This window comes from Aotus nancymaae, unplaced genomic scaffold (genome assembly GCF_030222135.1).
Source record: "Aotus nancymaae isolate 86718 unplaced genomic scaffold, 86718_ANA_hifiasm-v0.15.2.pri h1tg000016l, whole genome shotgun sequence".
Lineage (NCBI taxonomy): Eukaryota > Metazoa > Chordata > Mammalia > Primates > Aotidae > Aotus > Aotus nancymaae.
In genome coordinates this window covers 28561343-28584230 of record NW_026988428.1, presented here as the reverse complement: position 1 = coordinate 28584230, position 22888 = coordinate 28561343, and the positions used below count along the sequence as shown (strand labels likewise).

Genomic DNA, 22888 nt, shown 5'->3' with positions numbered 1-22888 from the left:
AATATATACCAGATGTTGAATAGTTTTAAAAAAGAAGGCAAAATATATTGTTAATAATTTTTGTATTTATTACATGTTGAAATAACAATATTTTGAAAATACTGGTTTAGTAATTATGCCATTAGAATAAATTTCATTTGTTTCCTCTTACTTTTTGAAACGTGACTACACGTAAATTTAGAGTCACATATGTGACTCACATTATATTTCTATGTAACAGCACTGCTTTTGAGAATTCTCCCTCCTCCTGTTCATTGTAATATTTTATATTTGCATTGTCAGACTGTTTTAAGAGCTTTACAACCATCTTGATTTATCTTTACTTTTAAAGGCTTCATGGCTATTTTTTTCCTTTGAAATTGTTGATTTCTCTTTTCCATGCACTAAGTTGTTCTCAAATATGACAGACCTGAAGCCTGGAATTATTGTAAAAAATATTTTTAGCCTTATCCTCTGAGAACCTGATTAATTAAGTCACAGAGCCCAGGTTTCTGTATTTGTATTTCTCACCCACTGACCAAGTATGTAGGGCATGTAGAGCAAATAGTCCTACCCTGCCTTCCCTCAAATATCTGTTTATGTAGACTACATCATAATTTTCCATCATCTCATGTCATTCACTAAGCCTGGTATTCAGTATAAGGTTCTATTTATCACCCTGTGCTATTGGATTTATGTTATTATCCGTTGTTTGCACATTGGTGGATAGATTTTAGAGACTATGGTGTTACTGCCCCCTACCTGGTGACTTTCTGATGTTGTCTATTGGATCTTTACCATTATTTTATGTTACCCTGACATACTTCATAACAGCAGCCTTCAACCTGAGGCACACATAACTCTAGGAGCAAATAAGCTTTCCCAAAGGATATTATATTAGAGTTGGGTATTGTAAATGATGCATTTAATAACACTGTAAGTTCAGCTCCTAATAATGGCCTAACCATTCTTTTGGCTATTAATTTCCACTGGCCCCTCATTATAGATAAAAATAATAATAAATCATCCATGGCTACATGAACTAATTAAACGAAAGGAGCACCATCATTTCAATAAGAGACAAATTCCAGCTAAAATTTTACCTTTATATTTGCTAGTTATACTAATTTTAAATATATTTATGATTTGAATAATTAATAATTTTAGTGAAAGTTTAACCCAGAAGAAGCATTGCCATACTTAATATTCCCATAACATTTTTAAAAATTAAAAATTAACTTTATTTACATATTTTATTGAAGACAATATGATAGGTTGATCAATAAAATATTTTTAAGCATAACATATATTAAATTAAAATCAAATTCTTTGGGGTTATGGAAATAAAAATGTAAGATCAGAGAGAAAAAGGAATGATATAAAATTCTGACTGCCAACAAAGAACTTGTTGATCAAATTATTATGGTGTTTAAATAGATTTCACTAACATTAAATGTGTAGACACAATTCTATTTTTAAATGTCATTATTTAAAATACACAAGAAATTTACATCCTTTATATAACCATTTATACTTATATGAGAATTTTTAGATGTTAAGAATATGAGAGGCATGTGAATAATTTTACAACATCTTTTATGGGGTGCAGGAAAAACTGAAGCTCTAGACTAAATATCGTCAATTTATCTGGGCATTTTTTTTTCTCTAGCTCATCCTATTCAATATAAATTTCTCTTGAAGAAATCAAATAATGTATAGTCCATAAAATCAAACACTACATGTTCTCACTCATAGAGTGAGAATGTATTTATGTCACCAGCTTGTGACATAAATACATTCCTGACTCACCATACCCATGGCTTAGAAATCCAATCACATTCTTTCATTATATATCTATGTCTGTGTGTATGTATGTGTGTGTGTATATATATCTCTACATATATATAATATGTATTATATATATATTATATGTATGGACAGAGAGAGAGGTCTACCTCTCCATCTCTCTACATAGGTGGATTGGTAGATAGATATAGATGTAGATATAGATATACATATAGATATGAGTGAATAGCTGGAGAGATGGAGGCTCTCTACCTACCCATCTCTCCAGCTACTCACTTCCTACATACTACTTTTCCTCCAAATTCTCAACCTTCAAAGGGAAAAACAGTAAAAACAATCTAACATCTTACAGTCTGACAAGGCTATAAATCCTTCAGTATTCTCTCTAAGGTTTCATAGTCCTTCTAGAAGTTTCTTGTCTTCTCTGTGGGAATTTTCCATTATCTGGTTCCAACCAGAAGCAGCAGAATATTGTTTTATTTACAAAAGGTTCACCTTTACTTTTACAAGTGTATTTATACATCTATGTAGATAAAAATACGTAATTTAATTTTCAAAGTTATATCAAACTATAAGTTTATAAAGACAAGAAGTATATATGTGAATATATGTATGTATGTATGAACACACACACACACACACACACATGTATATATTTAATATATTTTTCCCACATCATATTCCTCTATCCAGGAAATCATTTAAAAATTTTTTAATATACTTAAGTTCATTCACATACACATGTATTTAGTGAAGGAATTTTTATACAACTGGGAGTATAGTATATATTCTGTTGATCTATCTTGTTATTCTAACTACAACAATGTACAAAGTAGTGTATTATATTTAACCATGCCCTATTATGGTCATGTAGGAGGTTTACAATGGTCAGGCTCTTTCTTAGTCACAAACAATGTTGTGACAAACATTCTTGTTAATATATCTTTGTGCTCATGTTTAATTATTTCTGAAGGAGGGATACCTATAAATGGGATTAATTGATCAATGACTATACATTTTCACCTTTAATTGATATTGTCCTTGAAAAAATGGTGCCATATTATGCTCAGATAACAATGAAAAAAAAATCCCTACACCTTCAGCAAAAATGCATATAATAACTCTTAAAATGTGCCAACCAAATAGAGAAAGACTGAATTCTTGTAGACATTTTATTTTTCCATCTTTGACTTCTGTTGCATTACTCATGAGAAGTGACATGCACTTATTTTGAGTTTCAGTAATACTGAGTTACTTTTCTTCCTCCTCTAGGTCATATTTATCTACTCAGTATTATTTGGATATGACATTTGATTCCCCTCTGACTCCTAAGAAACATATTTTCCAGTTTTCCTTTTGGATAATTTCCACATTTCTACTTTTGTCTTCATCTTTCTTGATCAGTAGTGTAGAGAGGTCTTCCTTGGGCCTGTTCGCCTTCTCCACAAGCAGCTGACTTGTTTAACATAAATAGCTCAATATTGCTTCTGGTAAGGACACAAACTGAGGACACTCCCTGAAGGGCCGAAGGAATAATCACCTCGCCTTCTATTCCTCTTGCTTTTGGTTAGTTCTAATACTTTGTTATTAAGTGTTGGAAAAGTCATTTTCTTCTTCATATTAAGGTGGTGCTTTTGATACTTTTCCAACAAATTGTTCCTATAAGCACAGAAGAGTGAACTTGCAAATAATGTTATATTTTTCTTATTCTGAACCTCTGAGTAAATTAAAGGTGCAGGAATATTTGTCATTTTCTTCTGTCAGTTCTTTTACTCTCTGACATATCCTGGGTAAGAAAAACTGTATTAAGTTGGGTAAAGATCAAAATCATGATTAATTCAATTCAACTTTACAAAAATGTATATATTGCATACTAAAGCTCAATTTAGCAATTACAGTAATCCTTCAGTATCCATGGGGGATTAATTCCAGGACCCCACAGAGACCAAAATCCATGGATTCTCAAGTCCCTTATATAAAATTGTATAGTATTTGCATGTATCCTGTGTATATCCTCTCATATACATTAAAGCATATCTAGATTACTTATAATACCTAGTACAACATAAATGTTATGTAAATAGTTGTTATACTGCATTGTTTAGGAAGTGAGAAAAAATCTGTACATACTCAGTACAGATGTAAATATTAATTAAAAAAAATATTTTTTACCTTCTGCATGGTTGAATCCATGGATGTGGAACTCATGGATAGGGAGGGTTGACTGTATATAGGAATTTGGGGGGAAGTTTTGGCCTTTGACATCACAGAGCCCCCCGAAAGAGTCTCAGGAACCTCCACTGGTCCATGGACCATACTTTGAGAACTTCTAATCTAGAACAGTGGCTCTCCATCTGTCTGAACATGATGGGTACTCTGAGCCTCAGACCCAGAAATTTTGATTCAATTAGTTGGGATAGGCCTGGCCGTTAATGTTTTATAAAAATTTGCTGGGTTATTTTAACCTGCAGCTGGAGTTCAAAATCACTGCTGTAGAACATAGCATAGTGTTTTTCATAATAGACACCTACAGTATATTTTGGGATTGTACTGAAGTATCTGAAAGTGCAAAAACATTTAAAATACAATAAAATTATCACAATATTGGGCTATAATGTGTAGATTAGGGTTATTTTGTGTGGAGATTGAGCCAGAGAAATTTCAATACCCTCTTTCTCAGAATTACTGACACCAGAATGGTATTTTGGAATTTCATTTGCATTAGGTATAGACCACTAGTTTATCTATCAGTCTATCTATTCATCCATCTATCTTATCTATCATCTATCTTTTTATTTATCATCTATAAGTCTGTCATATCTATCATTGATCTGTCAATCATCTGTCTCTGTATGTATGTGTGTATATATGTATGCACATATATAGCTAATGGAATAGAATATTTAAATTTAATGGTGAAGTGTTTATTCATATGTGTTTTCAAATACATTTTAAAAAAGAATCAATATTTCAAATGCTTTTTCTAACTCATTGTGAAACTCCCTCTTAAATTTTCTGAGACTAACCCATTTCAGAGGATAAGTCACTGGAAACGGAACATCAGAGAAGAGTAAAGAGAACAAAAACATAAGGTTGAAAATTTACTGATTGTGTAGTAGTTTTTCCAACTCTTGAGTATAGGAGAAGGGCAGAATTGGTATTGAGTCCTCTTGTTGTCATGTCTTCTATGCAGACCCTATTGAGCTGTGAGAATTTCAAGAGCAAAGACGGAACTAGAAGTATAATTCTTGAACAGAGCAAAATTAAGGTGCAAATTTTCATAGATAATGCTTTTGCCTTGGCAGATGTGAAATCTAGGCAGTTTCCTAAAAAACTAAACAGTTTACACATTTGAAACCCTCACTGATAGATCCTAATGTTCTTATTTATTACATTGTTGGTAATTCTTTGGTTTTAAAAATAAAACACAGATTCTCTAAGAGGTTCACTTATAATAAGTTTAATATTAATGGATACAAAGGGTGTTGAGCTCTGGTTTTTATTATTATTTTTAATCAAAAGAAAATTAGAATGTATCCTAGGCCTAAATATAAAAGATGTAACTGTAACACATCTAGACAAAAGCCTAGGAGTACATCTTCGTGACCTTGGGGTAGGCAAAAATTTCACAGAAGACAAAAGTAGCTAATAGTAAAACTTAAAAAAAATGATAGATCAGATCTTATTAAAATGAAAACACTGATCTTCAAAGACATTCTTAAGTAAAACAAAAAAGTAAGCCATGAATTGAGAGGTAATTTTTAATAATCTGTGTACCTGACAAAGAATTTTATCAGTAATATATAAACTCAGTCATAAGAAGAGAAACAACCCAATTAAAAATAAGCAGGAGATTTTAGTATATGCTTCACAAAAGAAAATATACGAGTTGAGCATGGTGGCATGTACCTGTAATCCCAGTTACTCTGGAGACTGAGGCAGGAGGGTTGGTTGAACCCTGGAGTTTCAGATCAGCCTGGGCAATATAGTGAGAACTCTTAAAATATAAAAAAGACATGAAAGCTGGTAAGCACATACAAAGATGTGCAACATTATTAGTCATCAGGAAAATGTAATTTAGAACCACTTGATACACAACTATACACACACCAGATTGGCTACAATAAAAAGAATAAGCAACTGTTAGCAAGAATGCAACTGGAACTCTCATGTGTTGTTGATGGGAATGTAAAATACTCTAGCATTTATAAAGTTAAACAAATATACACTTACCCTTAGATTCAGTCATTCCGCTTCTAGTTATTTACCCAAGAGAAATGAAAGCATATGATGGCATACAAAGACTCATATTAGCTTTATTTGTAATAGTTCAAAACTACAAATGACTCAAACGTTCAAGAACAGGTAAATGAATGAACAAAATATAATATCTCTTATAAAACTTATATAACAAAAGACTATTACTCACCAATAAAAATAAACTGATAAACACAACTGCATGGATAATATAAAAAAATTATGCTGAAGAATTTAAAGAAGGCATATGACAAAAGAATACACACTTTTTGCTTTCACTTAAGTACAATTCTGGAACAGATGAAACTATAGTGATACAAAGCAAAATAATTTGCCTGGGCCTGGGGATCAGAGCAAGAGGCCAAGGGAACTTTTTAGGGTGATGGAAATGTTCTGCTACTTGATTATGATGATGGTCACACAGGGTTGAATTCATTTGTCAACATGGTATTAAACTTACACTTAAAATGAGTGGTTTTTATTGCACATAAATAAGTTTCAATGCAAAATATACATGTTAGTATAGGTAATAATTGTGATAGAAGTTTGGAGATGAGAGAGATTACTAAGGGCTGACAGCGTAGAATGTAGAAATGTCAGTTCTGGCCGAACACTGAAAAGCTGCTGAAGGCAGTAGGAGAATCACACTGGCTTCAGAGTCAGATAAACCAGCTTTGAGGATGCTTCCTCTTACCTAAATTTTAGTACAGATTGGAACAGGCTGAAAGATGTGTTTCTCTGTATGATAAAGGTCAGAGAGTAATCAGGAACCAGATAAAAAGAGAACTCATTGTGTATAGTCAGAAGGCAACTTAAAAAAAACTTTCTATTAAGTTGCAGACAGACTCTTAGTGGATGCTCAGAGAATGTTTGGCACTAAGCTGCTTTGAAATGCTATCAGAGGCTTCTCAGTCTCAAAAAGGCTTCAGAGTAGATCTGAGGATTTCTTTCCCTTTGGCCAGAAAAAAGGCCAGAGATAGTCTCACAGCCTAATGTTAAAGCTAAAAGTGTATGCTGCTGTTTTTACTTTTTTGAGTTTTACCCAAAATGGTGTGTAACTTTCAATATAATTTGCAGATATATAATTGTTTGATTTTTTTTGCATACTTTAAAGCAATCTATTTAGAGCATAAGATTGCTCAGATTATCTAATATTTCCTCTGGAAAGCCACTTTTTGGTCTTTCTTATTTATTTAACTTTTTTATTTTGAGATCATTGAGATAAATATGCAATTACAAGAAGTAATACAGAAAGATTCTGTATATCTATCACCCAGTTTCTCCCAATGCTAACATCATTTTGCATAACTATAGTATAATATCACAGTGGGAAAACTGACATTGATTATAATCCATTTACCTTGTTCAGATTTCACCAGTTTTACATACATTCATTTGAGTGAATATATATGTTCTATACAATTTTATCACATGTGTAGATTCATGTGACTACCAACAGAGTCAAGATACAGAATAGCCCCATCACCATAAGGTTCCCTGACATTGCCCTTATAAAACAACACTCTTCCAGCCCTCTCACCCTTACTATATATACCCCCTGATAACCACTAATAATTTTCCCACTTCTATAATTTTATCATTTAATAAATATTGCAGAAATAGAATCAGAATACATAACCTTTTGGAATTGGATTTTTTTTTTCGCTCAGCACAATTCCCTGGAGATGCATTCAAGTTATTATGTGTATCAACAGTTCATTCCTTTTTATTGCTGAGTTCTATTTCATGGTAGATACAGATGCACCATAGTTTGTTTAAGCATTCACCCATTGTAGGACATCTGAGATGTTTCCAATTTTTGGGTACTATGAAAAATGCTGTTATGAACATTCATATATAGGTTTTAGTGTAAACAAAAATTTTTATTTCTCTGGGATAAATGCTGATGAGTAGAATTGCTAGGATGTATGGTAACTCCATGCTTAGTTTGTAAAGAAAACTGAAATGGTTTCCCAGTGTGGCTGTACCTCTTTATATTTTTTACTAGCATTGCATGAATGATTCAATTCTTTTACATCCTTGCCAATATTTGGTGGTGTTACTATTTTTTAAAAATTTTAGCCTTTCTGATAGGTACATAGTGATAGCTAATTGTTGCTTAATTCGCATTTCTTTAATGATTTATGAAGTTGATATCTTTTTACATGCATTTTTTGCCATCTGTATATCCTCTTTAGTGACATGTTTGCTCATATCAATTTTCTAATTGAATTATTTCATTTTTACTACTGAGTATTGAAAATTGTTTATATATTCTAGATACTAGTCCTTTGTCAGTTATGTGGCTTGCAAATATTTTCTTTCAGTCTGTAGCTTGTCTTTTTTATCCTCTGAACAGTGTATTTTGCAGAACAGAAGTTTTAAATTTTAATGAGGTCTAGTTTATCAACTTTTCCTTTAATGAATTATGCCTTCGATGTCATCTAAGAATTATTTGCCTCGTCCTAGATCCTGAAGACTTTCTTCTATTTTTGTAAAATTTGTTTTATATTTTACATTTAAGTCTATTACCAATTTTGATTTAGTTTTTGTATAAGATGTGAAGTTAAGGTTGATATTCTTTCTTTTTGCCTATGGGTGTTCACTGCTTCGGCATCATTTGTTAAAAGGCTATCCTTCCTTCATTGAATTATTTTTACACTTTTATCACAAATCAATTGGAAAACAATCAGTTGGAAATATTTACATGGGTCTATTTCTGTGTTTTCTCTTCTGTTCCATTGATCTGAGTCCATGCCTTGGCAAATACTGCACAGTCTGGATTACTGTTGCTGTACTGTAAACCTTAATATCAGGTAGAGTGATTCTTCTCACTTTCTTCCTCTTTTTAGATTATCTTAGATATTCCGAGGTTAGTGCTTTTCATATAAATTTCATAGTAGGCTACCCAATGCCTATAAAAAACTGCCTTGAATTTTGATAAGAATTGTCTTAGAGATCCATTTGAGGAAAATGGACATTTTTACTACCTTGAATCTTCTGATTTATGAATATAGTATGTCTCTTTGCTTATTTGTCATCATTCATATCTTTCATCAGCATTTGCAACGTTCAACATCAGATGGTATACATTTTCTGCTAATATTTCATTTTCCTTGGGTTGATTATAAATGTTTTAATTTTATTTTTATATGTTTGTTGTTACTATAGCAATTCTCATGTAATACCATTGGTAGGTTCTTAGAAACTGTATTTTAAGTGACATGATGTATGGCAGGTCCTGGAATAATGTAGTTTTGCTCAACATCATTTTGTTATAACTTTGATGATGAAAAATTAGGTTTAGTTTTATGTTGTTTTGCTTAAAGTCACAGTTTCCAAGAATCTATTGATGGTGTTAAGGAGAGGACTTACTGTGCATAGAAATGACATTGGTTTTCATCTCGATCTTGTATCCTGTGATCTTGCTGAAATACTTTTTAGGTTCTTGGAGTTTTATTTTTGTATAATCTATGGGATTTGCTAAATAGATGATCATGTCATCTGCAAATAGGGAGAGTTTTATTTCTTCCTTTTGAAACTGTTTGCATTTTATTCCTTTTCTTTTTTCTGCCTCCCCTCTCCCGCATTTCAGTGGCTAGAACTTCTAGTACTGTGTTGAATAGGAGTGGTGAGAACTGAATCTTTGCCTTGTTCCCTATCTTAGAGGAAAGCATTCTGTCTTTCACCATTAAGAATGACAGCTGTAGGTTTTTAAAAAAAATGAACTTTATTTTTTACTGCAATTTTAGGCTCACAGAGAATTGAGTCGAAGGTACAGAAATTGCTCACATATCTCCTTTCCCCACACATGTATAGCTTCCCTCCTTATCAACATTCCCCACCAGAGTGGTATATTTGTTATAATTGATGAAAATACTCAAGGTTCTTAAAGATACTCTTCATTAAGTTGAAGTAATTCCTATCTATTCCTAACTTCCTGAGAGTTTTTAATTACAAATGAATATTGGATTTTATCAAATGCTTTCTCTGCATTAATTGTTATAATCATCTTCTTTAGCCTGCCAATTCTTCCTCCTTATTCTGTTTATTTGGGGGCTTATGATGATGAGGCTTGCTATGAAAATTGAGTCTTGGTAAAAAGCCAGGTGTCAGTCATGAAGTATTACAAATGAAATTCAAAGGAATGGATTCATAATACATAGTACAGGAATTCCCTATGGTACATTAAAGTTGAGTGGCAGTCAGTGGAATTAAGTATGAATTCTTAATAGTACAGAAAAGGATACATGTATGTTGAGTTCTGGAGCAAAGAGGAATGTATTGCTTAATGAGAAAAAAAAAGCCACTATTTTCTAGGATTAACTGTGCCTTAAGCATAGTGACCTCATTTCAATAACTAGTACTGTATAATAATACTTCTTCAACTTTACAGGACCTACAATCTATTCATTCTATTTCATTTTCTTTGTTTTTAACCTTCCACCCCTCTTAGCCCTACTTCCCTTCCTATCCAGTTTTGATTGTGGTCCATGTTTATAATTGCTCCCCTGCCAATATCCTTTATGTCCCTTGTCCCACTCTTCCCTGGTTGCAGTTGCTTGACTCTCAATCCTATTAAATCCAACTCTCCAACTACTCCAGGCCTGCACACACATGCAAAAAATGGCTCCGGGGAAACTTCAAATTTGTGACCACTAGTATCATATGAGCATTTAGGCCCAGTATTCCTAAGGCCCAGCATTTTCACTATCTATGTTCTATTTTCTCTTCCTCTTAGGTTAGTATATCCTTTTCCTTTTTTCCTCAAACCTTTAACACCTTCTTCCTCATTTTCATTCAGCTGATGGTCTTGCTTCCCACTTTATTGAGAAAATAGAAACAATTAAAAAGAAAAGAATTTTTGTAAACACCCACTACCACAGGTACCCACTTAACAATCTTCCTACTGGTTCTTACAGATGAATTGTCTGACTTCAAACAAAGACCCATGCCTTTTCTTCTAGAACCCAACCCTCTCACACATTATAGGATAAAATTCCAACAAATCCCTTTCTTTCCTGCATCATCAATATTTTCTAATGAGTAGATCACTTCCATTAGCATATAAACATGCTACAACTAACTCTTACTCATCCAAAAATGATGTCCTTTTCTCTACCACTCTTTGAAGAAAAGCCCTTGGAAATATTTGTCTGTACTCTCCATGTACTACTGCTCTTTTCCCATTCACTCTTGAACCCTCTCCATTAGGCCTCTTCCTCCAGTACGCCACTGAGCCTGTTCATGTGAATGTCTCTAATGGCTTGCACAATGCCAAATATAATGATCAATTCTTGGACCACATATTCTTGACTATTAGCAATACTGACACAAAAATCTTGATTTTCCTCTCCAATCTGCCCCTCCCTAAGCTTTTGCCATCTTAATAAATTGTGAAGTGGGTTCACCAATAACCAATCCCAAGAGAGGACTTCCAATCTGTGAAGGACAGCAGAGATCATCACTGTGCCAACCATAAGGAACAGGAGTCTGAACACCTCTGTCCACTGCATCCTCAGCTCAGTGTTACCAATTCCCTGAGACCATGAGACAGAAAATACTCATATGCAATGTGTTATATGAAGCAAGTTAATTACTTACAGATAGACTGCAAGAAACAAAACAAAAAAGCCGGTGATTCATTGTGAATAGGTTCCCCAAGGTTTGACAAATCTGCCTCAAGCAGATGGAGTCTTGATTGTGCTTGCTTCAGTTGAACCACAGCTGAGGAACCTGGAAAGGCAGCCTGCCCTTCCCCACAGGGGCACTGTGACTCAGTGGATAAGCTTTGAAGGTAATCCTGCTTCCCAGGAGAGAAGAACAATCCATGAGCTGTCCCTGGCAGTTCCTCTTTAACTCGAGATGTTACATTCCCTAGGAAGTACAGGAATAAGGTCCAGGCTGTTTCAGGCAGTTCCTGCCTATCTCAGAACATTGCATTACCAGTACATTCTATAGTTATTCTTGATAACTACCAACAAAAAAGAGGGAGAACTGGGTGGGTCCAGGGCCATTCAGGGAACTGTCCTGTGATAAATGTCAACTTGATCCATCTAGCTGCTCAGATAAAACATCCTGATATCAACTTTGAGGTTTCTCACCTACACTCCATGTATAATCCTTCAGCAAAACCCAATCACTTCTCACCACCCCTCTACTACCATCCTTATCCAAGCTACAATCATCTCTTGCATGGATTATTTGAATTACCCTAAAACTGTTATTTTTCCTTTTTATCTTTCAGTGAATTTTCATCAAAAGTACCAGGACTTTTCTAAAACCTACAATAGATCATGTCATTCCTCAGGTCAAAAGTTGACCATCTATCAACTTTCATTAGTCATTTAAAAAAAAATGGTCTATCTCTCCTATTAGAATGCAAGCTCCACAAGATCAGGAATTTTAATCTGTTTTGTTCACTATGCCAAGAACAGTACTTTGCACACAGTTGTTGCTTAAGAAGTATTTGTTGAATGAATGAATAGCAGAGATGACAATCTTTGGACAAGTTTCCAAAGAGAAGCCTCATGATCTAATACTGGCATTAGTTACCATGTTGAAAAGAGATTGCTGTAAATTGAGGAACACATTCTAGCCCCTTCCTGTGGTGCCCAGAATATCTAAGGAGATCTGCAGTCCTTTGAGAGGTGTGGAGAAGATCCTGGGCCAGAAGAACAGACCCAGGCTCTCATCAGCATAGAGATGAAGCTTACTGAGAACAGCTCCACTGGATGACAGCAAATAGCACTCATACCAGCTATATCTGAACATGGTATCATGTGAAATGACCAGTAACTGTGGTATACCGTTCTAGTTCCAATAGTTTTTGATTGTAAGGCTCTCAGAGGGAATTAAGACATTGGGAATTATTTTCATGAGGCCACAAATAGTACTGCCAAGTGGCTTAATTTTTTTTATCATCTTTGTTGTCATCTTTATGATTATCCTTCACAATTATTGTAGTGATTATAAGGAGGAAAGCACCAGGCTATCTAACACAGGTTGAAAATCCTTAATCCAAAAATCTGAAATCTGATGTTCCAAAATCCAAAACTTTTTGAATGCCAACATGATGCACTCCAGGTCACAAGTGGAAAATTCCACAACTGACCTAAGGTAATCGGTCACAGTCAAACAGTCAAAACTTTGTTTCATGCACAAACTGTTAAAAGCATTACATTATCTTCAGGATGTGGTTTTTAAAGAGTATATAAAACATAAATGAATTTTGTATTAGACTTGGGTCCCATCCCTAAGATAATCCCACTAAGATATGTGCAAATATTCCAAAATCTGAAATCCAAAACACTTCTTAACCCAAGCATTTCAAATAAGGGATCTTTGATATTTCCAAAGTTTCTGTGAGTCAGATTCAGGCAAGAGAGGTAAAATATCTCTCCTAATGTAACTTGAGGTCAGTGTTTCTCAGATGTTTTAAGTGGATGATTATTGCTGGAGATTTTAGACAATGTGATGGTTGTTTTCTTTCCATCTCCCCTTTTATTCCTAAAGAATGGTAGTAAAGGTAATTTGAATTTAGATCTTCTAAAGTTGCTTCTCTTTTAATAACTTCACACATTCCTGAAAAGTGCTGTTTAGAGTGACAGACTGTTGCAAAGCCCTGACTTAATGCAGAGGAAGATGGCTTAGAAAATTAAAAAGTTTAAAAAGGGGAACGTTTACATCCTGATTCTCTTTCTTTTCATGTTTCAAGTGAGGAGTTTGAGTACTTTAGATTATAGGGGCAAGAAAAATTGCTGGAGGTTCACTTCTCTTTAATTAATTTTAAGAACAGTTTAAATCTCTGGTCCAAAGAAGGGAAAATAGTGATAAAGAGGAAGAGGGAGGAGAGACAGCTGGGTAGAAGATGAGGGTGAAGAAGGGTAAATGTGTAGTTATGCTTTTCTCTAGTCTCACCAGATGCTACTTAACCTGTTTGTCAGGGGGATGAACAGGATGTAGCAAACTACTTTATGTTCATAATAGGTTCTTCCAGTAGGGTGAATGCAACTTCCAAAAATAAAGAAGAGTAGGAAGGAAAATAAGAAGAAAAGGAAAAAAAATAAAAGTAGTGCAGAAGGTATTCTCAAGTATCTTTTGCTGTGTTTAACATGGGTACATGGACTATGTGAAGGGGAAATGTGAATAGGCAAAGCTGGTGCCTACAGGATGCCAGCAGAGTAGATAAACCCCAAACAGCAAAACCTGTTTAAAAAAAACTGGTTTGTTCACATTATGTAATTAGTTCATCTTCTTTTCGATTTTATTGATGCTATCATTAGCTTCCCATTAATGTCCCTTTCTCGGCTTGTATAACTTTAGAGCTGCACAGTCAGAGCTTTAAAAAAGAATTAATGAGAATAAAGTTGCTTCTGTTCTAATTTTTCATTTTCAAATAATTTCAAACTTGCAGAAAATTTGCATGAATTAATTTAATAAATTTGCATGAATAGTATGGTGGACTCCTGAGTATACTTCTCTCAGAAATTTGATTCAAGTTTTGCCTGTTTTTCTCATAATGTCCTTAGAGTAAAAAGGTCCAGTTCAGGAGAGCACATTTTACTCAGTTGTCTGTCATGTCTCTCTATCTTCCTTTAGTCTGAATGAGTTCTGCAATCTCTACTTGACTTTTGTGACCTTGACATTTTCGATGGTCAGTTATTTCATAGACTTTCTCCAAATTTCTGTTGGCTGATGTTTCCTCTTGATTATAACCAGCTTATAAATTTTAGAGAAGTGATGTTGTGTTTTTCTCATTACATTTCATTAGGTGACATATGATATTGATTTGTCTCATTACTGGGAGTGTTAACTTTGATCACTTAATTCAGATAGTGTTTCTTAGGTTTCTCCACTATAACGTTAACTTTTTCTCCCTTTGTAATTAAATATTTTGTAGAAAGATACTTTGAAACTATGTAAAATTCTATTTCTCATCTCACTTTCATCCACTAATTTTAGCATTCATGGATGTCTTACTTGAACTCCTTTTGCATTTATTACTTAGTATTCTAATGTAAGAAAGAATCTCTTACCCAAACTCTTACCCATTTATCTTCTTCCCATGTATCTATTTACTTATTATATAATTGTGGATTCATGGGTTCCTCTTTCATTCAGTGGTTTATAATCCATTACTCTCATTACTTATTTTTATGCTTAAATTGTTCCAGATTTATTAAGCAGGAGCTCCTTCAAGGTGGCTCCTGGATCCTCTGGTCATGTTCCAATTGTTTTTCTAAGAAATTTCTTACCTTCTGGCCCAATGACATGTTCAAAGCTCCTTATTCTTTCTGTGTTCTACTTTTAGAGTCTCAATAAACTCTTGTCTCTTATAGTGGAAAGATGCATTTAGAAATCAAGACTAGGCATTAAATTTGCTCATTGCTGCTCAGGCATTGTTGCTCCTAGTTCCCTTCAGTGGATACACACAGCCACACCCTTAAATTCGTGTTTATTTACATGTCATATATACTTATATATCCACTCTTCCAATTCCCATCTAATACCTCAGCATTCATCTCAACTTTTCCTCTTTCTATGTTTGTACCTTCTCCAGCACTAGGAAAGTGGATTCCCTGTGTGGAGTCAAGCATCTGATTCTACCTGGCCTCTGCCCTGTTTAGCAGTCGTCCCTCCATAGACCCTGACTCCTGTCAAGCTGCCTTCATGCCGACTTCAACTCCCACTTTGTGTGGACCCTGACACTCACTGGATACACTTTCACTGGGAAGAAAGAAAGGCAATCATTGGTATCATTTTCTAACTGGCCTTTCTGCATTGGCTGGCTGTTTAGGCATCATGTAAACATAGTAGTGAATTGGTAGTAGTGTTCTTAAAACAGCAGAGTTACAACATGTCAGTGTTTTATTCATTCAAATTCAACTTAAAATACTGAAAATATTGTAAGATTGCAAATATCTTCTAGGCCCATCTATATATACACATTGCTGTGCAGGAATGGATCCGCAGAATCATGGTTTCTTGCAATGTGTGGACAGTTTAGGAATTTTTTTCAAGTGCAAATTTGATATTAGATGCTTCTTACCTTATATGTTGATTTCAAAATCTAACTCTTCTGTCAAATATGACTCTATTGTATAGCGTAAATTGTCTCAACATCTAGCCAAATTCTTTCTTCAGGAGTATTATCATTTGGTTTCCAAAAAGGAAGCTGAGAGGATCCCACACTGATTCTAGAACATATTACGGACCCATTCAGGAAAAATAATACAGTTTTTCTTTGGTAGGTAATCCTCTCTAAAATGTAGACTAATGCTCTGGTGACAAGTTTCTAGGCTAGAGCTAGGGAAGAGTAGGGTCTTGGCTGTGGGACCAACTCCAATAGAGTGGCTCACTGGGGCAAGTCACAGGAGGCCAAGCTGAAGAGCACCCTTATCAGGTATGCAGCCAAAAGAGTGCTGGGCAGGGAAGAGGATATAAGCTTTAAACCAGAGAAGGGAGTAGTGAGGGCCAGGAAAGTGATGATAAGTACCACTAAATGGAGCCTTCATTCATTCAAAATATGCTTATGAAGGACAGTATGTCCCAGAATCTTTGCTTGCTATGTGGATACAGAAATGAACACATGTGTTTCCTGCCTGGAAGAAACTTTCATTCTAGTAGAAGAGAATCATGCCAACAGTTACAAGTATCTCAAGAGTCTTGCTACAGTCTTAAATTTGTGAATTTTGACAGCCATTTCTAAATTACTTTCCATAAGGCTTATACCAAGTTACAGAGTTGGAAGTCACTTCTAAATGCTACTTTTAACACCACTTTCATACAGTATTTTATGTATTTGAAAGGTATAGTTTGAGAAAGATTTAGATTAAAATTTTAGATATTTCCACCCTTTCTTTCATTTCTTGGGATGTTAAGTAAGTATTAAAAAAGTAGATAATGAATTTCTGAGAAAAAGTCAAAGTGCCTACTGGTTGTATGTTCCCAGATCTTGATGTTACTGGACTGGACTCCAAAGGGTACAGAAAATTATCTTTCAGTTAAAGCACTAACTTATCATTTTGTTTAGTGTTCCTTTGTTCATTTACCATACAATTTTGGAATAGCTTTTGAGTAAATGATGTTTATTAAGCTTAGTGTAAAGTTGTCTGGACATTACAAAACCAGGCACATAGCAAACTTTTCTGCAGGAGGTAATGTGGCTGGCAGAGACCTATTTTGAAGATTTTAAAAAATGATAGATTACTCTTAGTGGTTATACATAATAAGCAATGCTAACTGTGATATTTACCTACCGCAGACTTTTGGCTTTTGAAAATGGAATTCGGCTCCTTTCTCTTTACTTTTAGATACTTATTGTTTATTAGTGAGCTCTCTTTTATAGTTTCTAGTGGACCTTCTTTTGCTGTTGACATATTTTCAGTTCTATAGAGTTTGTGGGCAAAATGGTATTAGAAAAGCAAGTAAATCATCATGATGTTCTATATATTACCTTGGCAAATAATTCTGTGGGCAAGAGCTCTAGACTAATAAATGAGAGCATGTGGATAATTTAGAATTGTTTCTTTTTTAGAATCAATAGCCTGGGAATTGAAAAATTCAAAGTGCTTTGTCATGGCATTATTGTTTGAATTAATTTTTTACAAAACAATTTCAGTTCATTTGGAGCTGGCTCTGTGTCTCTTCAATTTGTACTCCTGAGAAAGAACTGAAGGATACTGAACTTTGGAAAAAATTTAATAAAGTCAGTTTACAATGGAACACTAGATGATAAAGTTCCTCAGGCCTAATTCTTTTGGAATTGTGGGAACAGACAGGGGGTGAAGGTCAGCAGCTGTCCATCCATCTGCAGAGCAGAAGCTCCCCTCTCAGGCTGGCAGTAGCAAACAAAGGCTGGTGAAGTGAGACTGAGGTCAAGACTACAATTCGTTCTCTTGTTTTAATGCAATTTCAACTAGCTAATATGTACAAGGTGTTTCAGGAGCATTAACATTTTGAGCCTTAGGCAATCAGATCTGAAGGCTCATTCTGTTTGATTCATAATGTGGATTATATTTTATAATGTTGCCAGGACTTGATTATTTGCACGTCCTAGAAGGTATAGCTCCTGCTCTGAACATTTAAAAGGAAACTGCTATAGAACATTGAACATTAAACAGAAAGCAACTATAGGTAAATCTCAGAGAAATAAAAAAAATTCTATAATCACAGTGTTAGAATTAAATGTTTGGATGATTCTCACATAAGTTTAATTTGACTGTCTTGGTAACTACTAAAAATGGAGGAGTGGCACAAGGAACCATTGGCACATTATATAATACTGCAGGTTAGCATAGTGATAAATACTTTATTCAGACCATCTAGAAATATACACATTCCTCCCTCATCTACTTGTAACTGTATCTTTACAGATAGATATAAAGACATATACATACCCAAATAAGATACAATGGTCACAGAAAGTGTTTGTAAACATTAATGTTGACTTGTGGACATACATTGATTTGAAACAAATCCTTTACTTTAAATAGCTTTGATTTTCTGTCTAGAAGATGAAAGAGAACATTAATAGCCGTCACTTATGAAGTTTACCTAGTTGAATGTTAGCGCCTCTAAAAATGAATCAATATTCATTACTTTCCCACATTGGAAGATAAAAGGAATAAATGATTTTTTGAAACTGAAAATACAGTTCTCAGAAATGTCAAGAAAATCTTTAGTGCAGTCTCATTTTAAGAAAAATTGAAGAGGGATCATCAAAATCTTTTTATATTGAAAAGGCTATTGGTATATAATGTAACCCAATCATTTAGGATCTGCTTAATTTGAAATATGTAACAGAGTAAAGGTAAAATATGTTTTGCTTCTTGTAACTTGTTAAAAAACCCCATATAGTTAATAATAATGAGAATAGGATAAAATATATTCTGGGAATTGCGTGCTGAAGTATCAGCTATTTGTATATAGTTCAGTCCACATTCTCCCCAAAACTGTATGTGTTCAAGAGGTTTTCTGGAGGGTCCTATGCAGAAGTTCATTCAACTTAAACTGAAGGAAGACATACTCTCATTATTAAAGCTAAAGTTGAAGCATGTGGGGAGGAAAATGGTCAAAACTTTTCATGGTTCCCAGGTTAAAAAATAAGCCCTTTCTCTAGTGTGTGTGCATATCTTATTTTTATTTTTGTTTTTTGGTTCAACTATAAGAACAGTACTTGTTCAGTGACAGCCACATAAAGGTTAAATGGAGAACTATAGATTAAATGTTACCATTCTAGTGCATCTTTTAATTTGCTCTTATACCAAATCCATAGGAAACTGGATATGTGTCAGAATGTTATGGAAAGATTGATATATCAATGGGTATAGCAATTAAAATGCATTTCCTGAATTGGAAAGCACAATACATTGCTTTTAGAGACAAAGCACAGGATTCGCTCATTAAGAATAACGGAGTTAAATTCTAGGGTTTCTGCCGTCTTACTCATGGTATTTGACTGCCTTGGTTCTATAATCGGATTTTAGCAAGCCTGTAAAAATACTTAAAACTTTTTTCTTGTTGGTGGTGTGCTTCCAGCATAGATAATGAATAGTTTATGACATTCAGGTTATAGGTCAAATCTGAGGTCTTATTGCATAACCGGGGAAAATTACTTTTTGAGTAACGTACAGTATAACCTTCAACTCTTAATAGGGCAGGAGTTCAGATACAAACACTTACACATTCAAAGTGATCAGATTACGTATGATTTCTACTTGTTCTGAAATGACTTCATAAATGCAATTTAAAAATTTATTTCACCACTACAACACACGAAAAACTTAGCAATAAATTCTAACATGTTCAGGTGAAACCATTCATTTTCACTTGGCTATTCAAAACATTATTATAACATCTCTAATACATGAAGAATGTTTGGAAACCTACAACACATTTCCCGTGCATCTCAATTAAAAAAGACATTTCAACGCACTATACTGACTTTTCCTTATTCCCTTGTAATGGCAACATAATTAAAAAATAAACTGAGTAAGGTAACTCAATGCAAATTCAATCTGATATTAGAAGTAAGCTGCATGTGAGACTAAATCAGATATGGGAGATTTTTCTAAAACAGGATTAAGCAGTGTTTCAAATCACCTAGAATCAATTATCATGGGACACTGTTGTAGAAATGATGATACTGAGTTAAAAAACATTTTTGTTAAGAAAAAAATCACAAGTCAGAGATTGTCACTTATAGTATGCAAGATAAATTTGGTGATGATTCTGTAAATGAAACATCAATTTTTGTGTAGACTCCAATATTTCTAATCTATGAGAAACAGGTGTCTTATAGATTCTGGTGTCCAAAATGGCCAATTTCAGAATCTTCTTGTGAAGTGGTTGCTTCTCTGAGAAAACAAACAAAATTGCCTCACATGTGAATCATATCACATTTCTTTATAAGTCTAGCTTCAATACAAGCAGAGTTAAAAACCAAAAACACCCTCCAAACCCTATGTATGTATTGTTACTGGCTGACCCACAAGGTGGCACTAAAGAGAAAAGTGACAAAAGTGAAGATCACAGGCAAGTTAGATATTAAAACAATTCTATTATGAGAATAAAATATATTTCATTAAATGATTATCCATATTTTAATATGATGATAATTCAAAACAGTCATCTTTAGGTTCATTTTTTAAAAATAGAGACTGTTCTAGAGCCGAAAGTTTCATTCAGTCAAGCAGCTGGTTATTTTCAAGAGTTAATAATTGAATTTTTTGTGTAGTTATTTTGTAGGAAAGTTTTTTTTTTTCTAGAAACAGACTCCATGACTATTATTTGATTATAAACTGTGACTGTTTCTCTTTTATCTTTTGTATTGTGCCTAGTGCTTCATGTTAATATAAATGTAAAAAAAAAAAAAAGACCCAACAGATTTAACTTTATAATACTAAGCATACTAACATATATAGATTTTAATATTTGTAATTATAGCACACAAATAAATTTTCAAATGACCAAGAAAAAGTCATTTTAGCCAAAGCCTAATTGTTTGAATTTCAAGAATAATTCTTGGATCCCCAAACATATTTTTCACCTAACTTTTAAGGTGCCTGGAGAGTAAGTTCTGAGCCTGTATAAGGCTGTGAATGGAACGACGCTCTCAGAAAAACATGCACAGAGAAAAATAATGGCATGATATTGGTGTAACCTTGGTGTGTAACCCTGGCGGATTCTTATAGTGTCATGTGGTGGAAGAAATTGGTAATTTTATAGCAACCATCTCTGAATATAAGCAAGGAAAAGGGATGGACCAAAAAAGAAAAAAGAGCTATTTTTCAGTTCACGATTAAGAAGATATATTATTTATGTACAGATCTAGTACTTGAATAAAAAAATCAGAATACATCATTTTCCATAGTTCGAAAGCAGGAATTCAGTGAGGTTTTAAAACAAAACAATTGTAATTATTGTTGTGTATTTGTTATATATACTCATATTGTGATATATTCTCTAACAAAAGGTGTGCTTCTCATGCTGACATGACTGTACCTTTGACCAGAATCCTCACTTGGCAAAACTATGTATATTTTATATTATGTTATATATTATTAAAAATCAGAAAACACTATAGTTCAAAATTAGCTTTTAAAATCTACATACAGATATATAACCTCAATACTAGTGATATTTCATTATCTAAATGAAAAATGTCATCATATTTCTTCTAATTTCTCTTCATTAACCCATTTACAATAACCACTTGTTACTCAGATTCAAAAAAATACCATAATTACTTCATTTAGACAGCTATATTGATAAACATTTACATATTAAGCAGAATCTATCTGTAGTAAGTGAAGTTTTTAAGTGATAAACAATATTTTATTATGAAATGAAGGAATAGGAATAAATTATTAGAAGACAGAGAAAACATATATGGACTAGAAGATACATGTGGATGAAATAAAGCCGAATATTGTACGTCTTTATGTAAATTTACATTAATATTTATCTATGTATGTCTTTGAAACAGATACTTTCATGGTTTGAAAGAGCTGAGGCACCATTCAAATTATGTAAATTTGTGCTGTCAAGTAAGCCTGTGTTAAATATATATTTTTGGATGCATTGAAGAGGTAAAATTCCTAAAGCATGTAAACTGTTTATTCTGCAGTATGAAAATAAGCTAGTCAATTTTTTCAATTTAGTTCTCAACCCAGAAGGAATAATATTGTCAGATTTTCTTTTTGTCATTATCTTACAAAATTATAATTATTTCTCTGCTCAGGGTCATACTATATTATTCTCTCTTCATTTATTTAACAAACACATAACACTTATCATGTGCCAGGCACTGTCCTCTTCAAGCAGAGTATAGACCATGTATGCTTCAGTGCTAAATCCCTAGCATAGTGCCTGGCACTGACTTCACAATTAATGTAGCAAGTACTCATTAGGCAGTTGGGTAGATTATATTTGGCTTACCTTTCAGGAAGTAGTACAACATAAAGGTTAAGTATACAGGTGGTAGAATAACCTGCCTAGTTTTGAATTCCAGCTCTGCCATCTACTAATCAAATGACTCTGGGCAAGGTGATCTTTTTTCAGCCTCCGTTTCCTGATTTGTCAAATGGAGGAAATAATAGCATTGACCTCATGATTTTCATGATTACATAAGACAGCATAAAATGCTTAGACAAATACTTGGCACAAGTTAAGCCCTTAACAAATCTAAGCTATTATTATTATATTCATTAATTCTTCCTGCCATATTTATCTGGAAACATGAATTTGAGCAATTTAAGTTCATGGTAACAATTATATGGGTATATTTACTGTTTTCATTTCTTGAGTGACTAGACAAATTAGTTAAATGGAAACATTTCTG

The 22888-nt window shown here is 33.7% G+C and overlaps 2 long non-coding RNA genes across 2 annotated transcripts in view; both read right to left on the bottom strand.

Moving 5' to 3' along the window:
* Window positions 1-22888, bottom strand: part of LOC105709398 (uncharacterized) — a 38174-nt gene that overhangs the window by 10182 nt on the left and 5104 nt on the right. The window lies entirely within an intron of this gene.
* On the bottom strand, window positions 46-16289 carry LOC135275375 (uncharacterized). The gene is made up of 2 exons (XR_010342969.1): window positions 4891-16289; window positions 46-3571 (listed from the first exon to the last, which is right to left on the bottom strand). It is a non-coding gene; the product is annotated as an uncharacterized LOC135275375 (long non-coding RNA).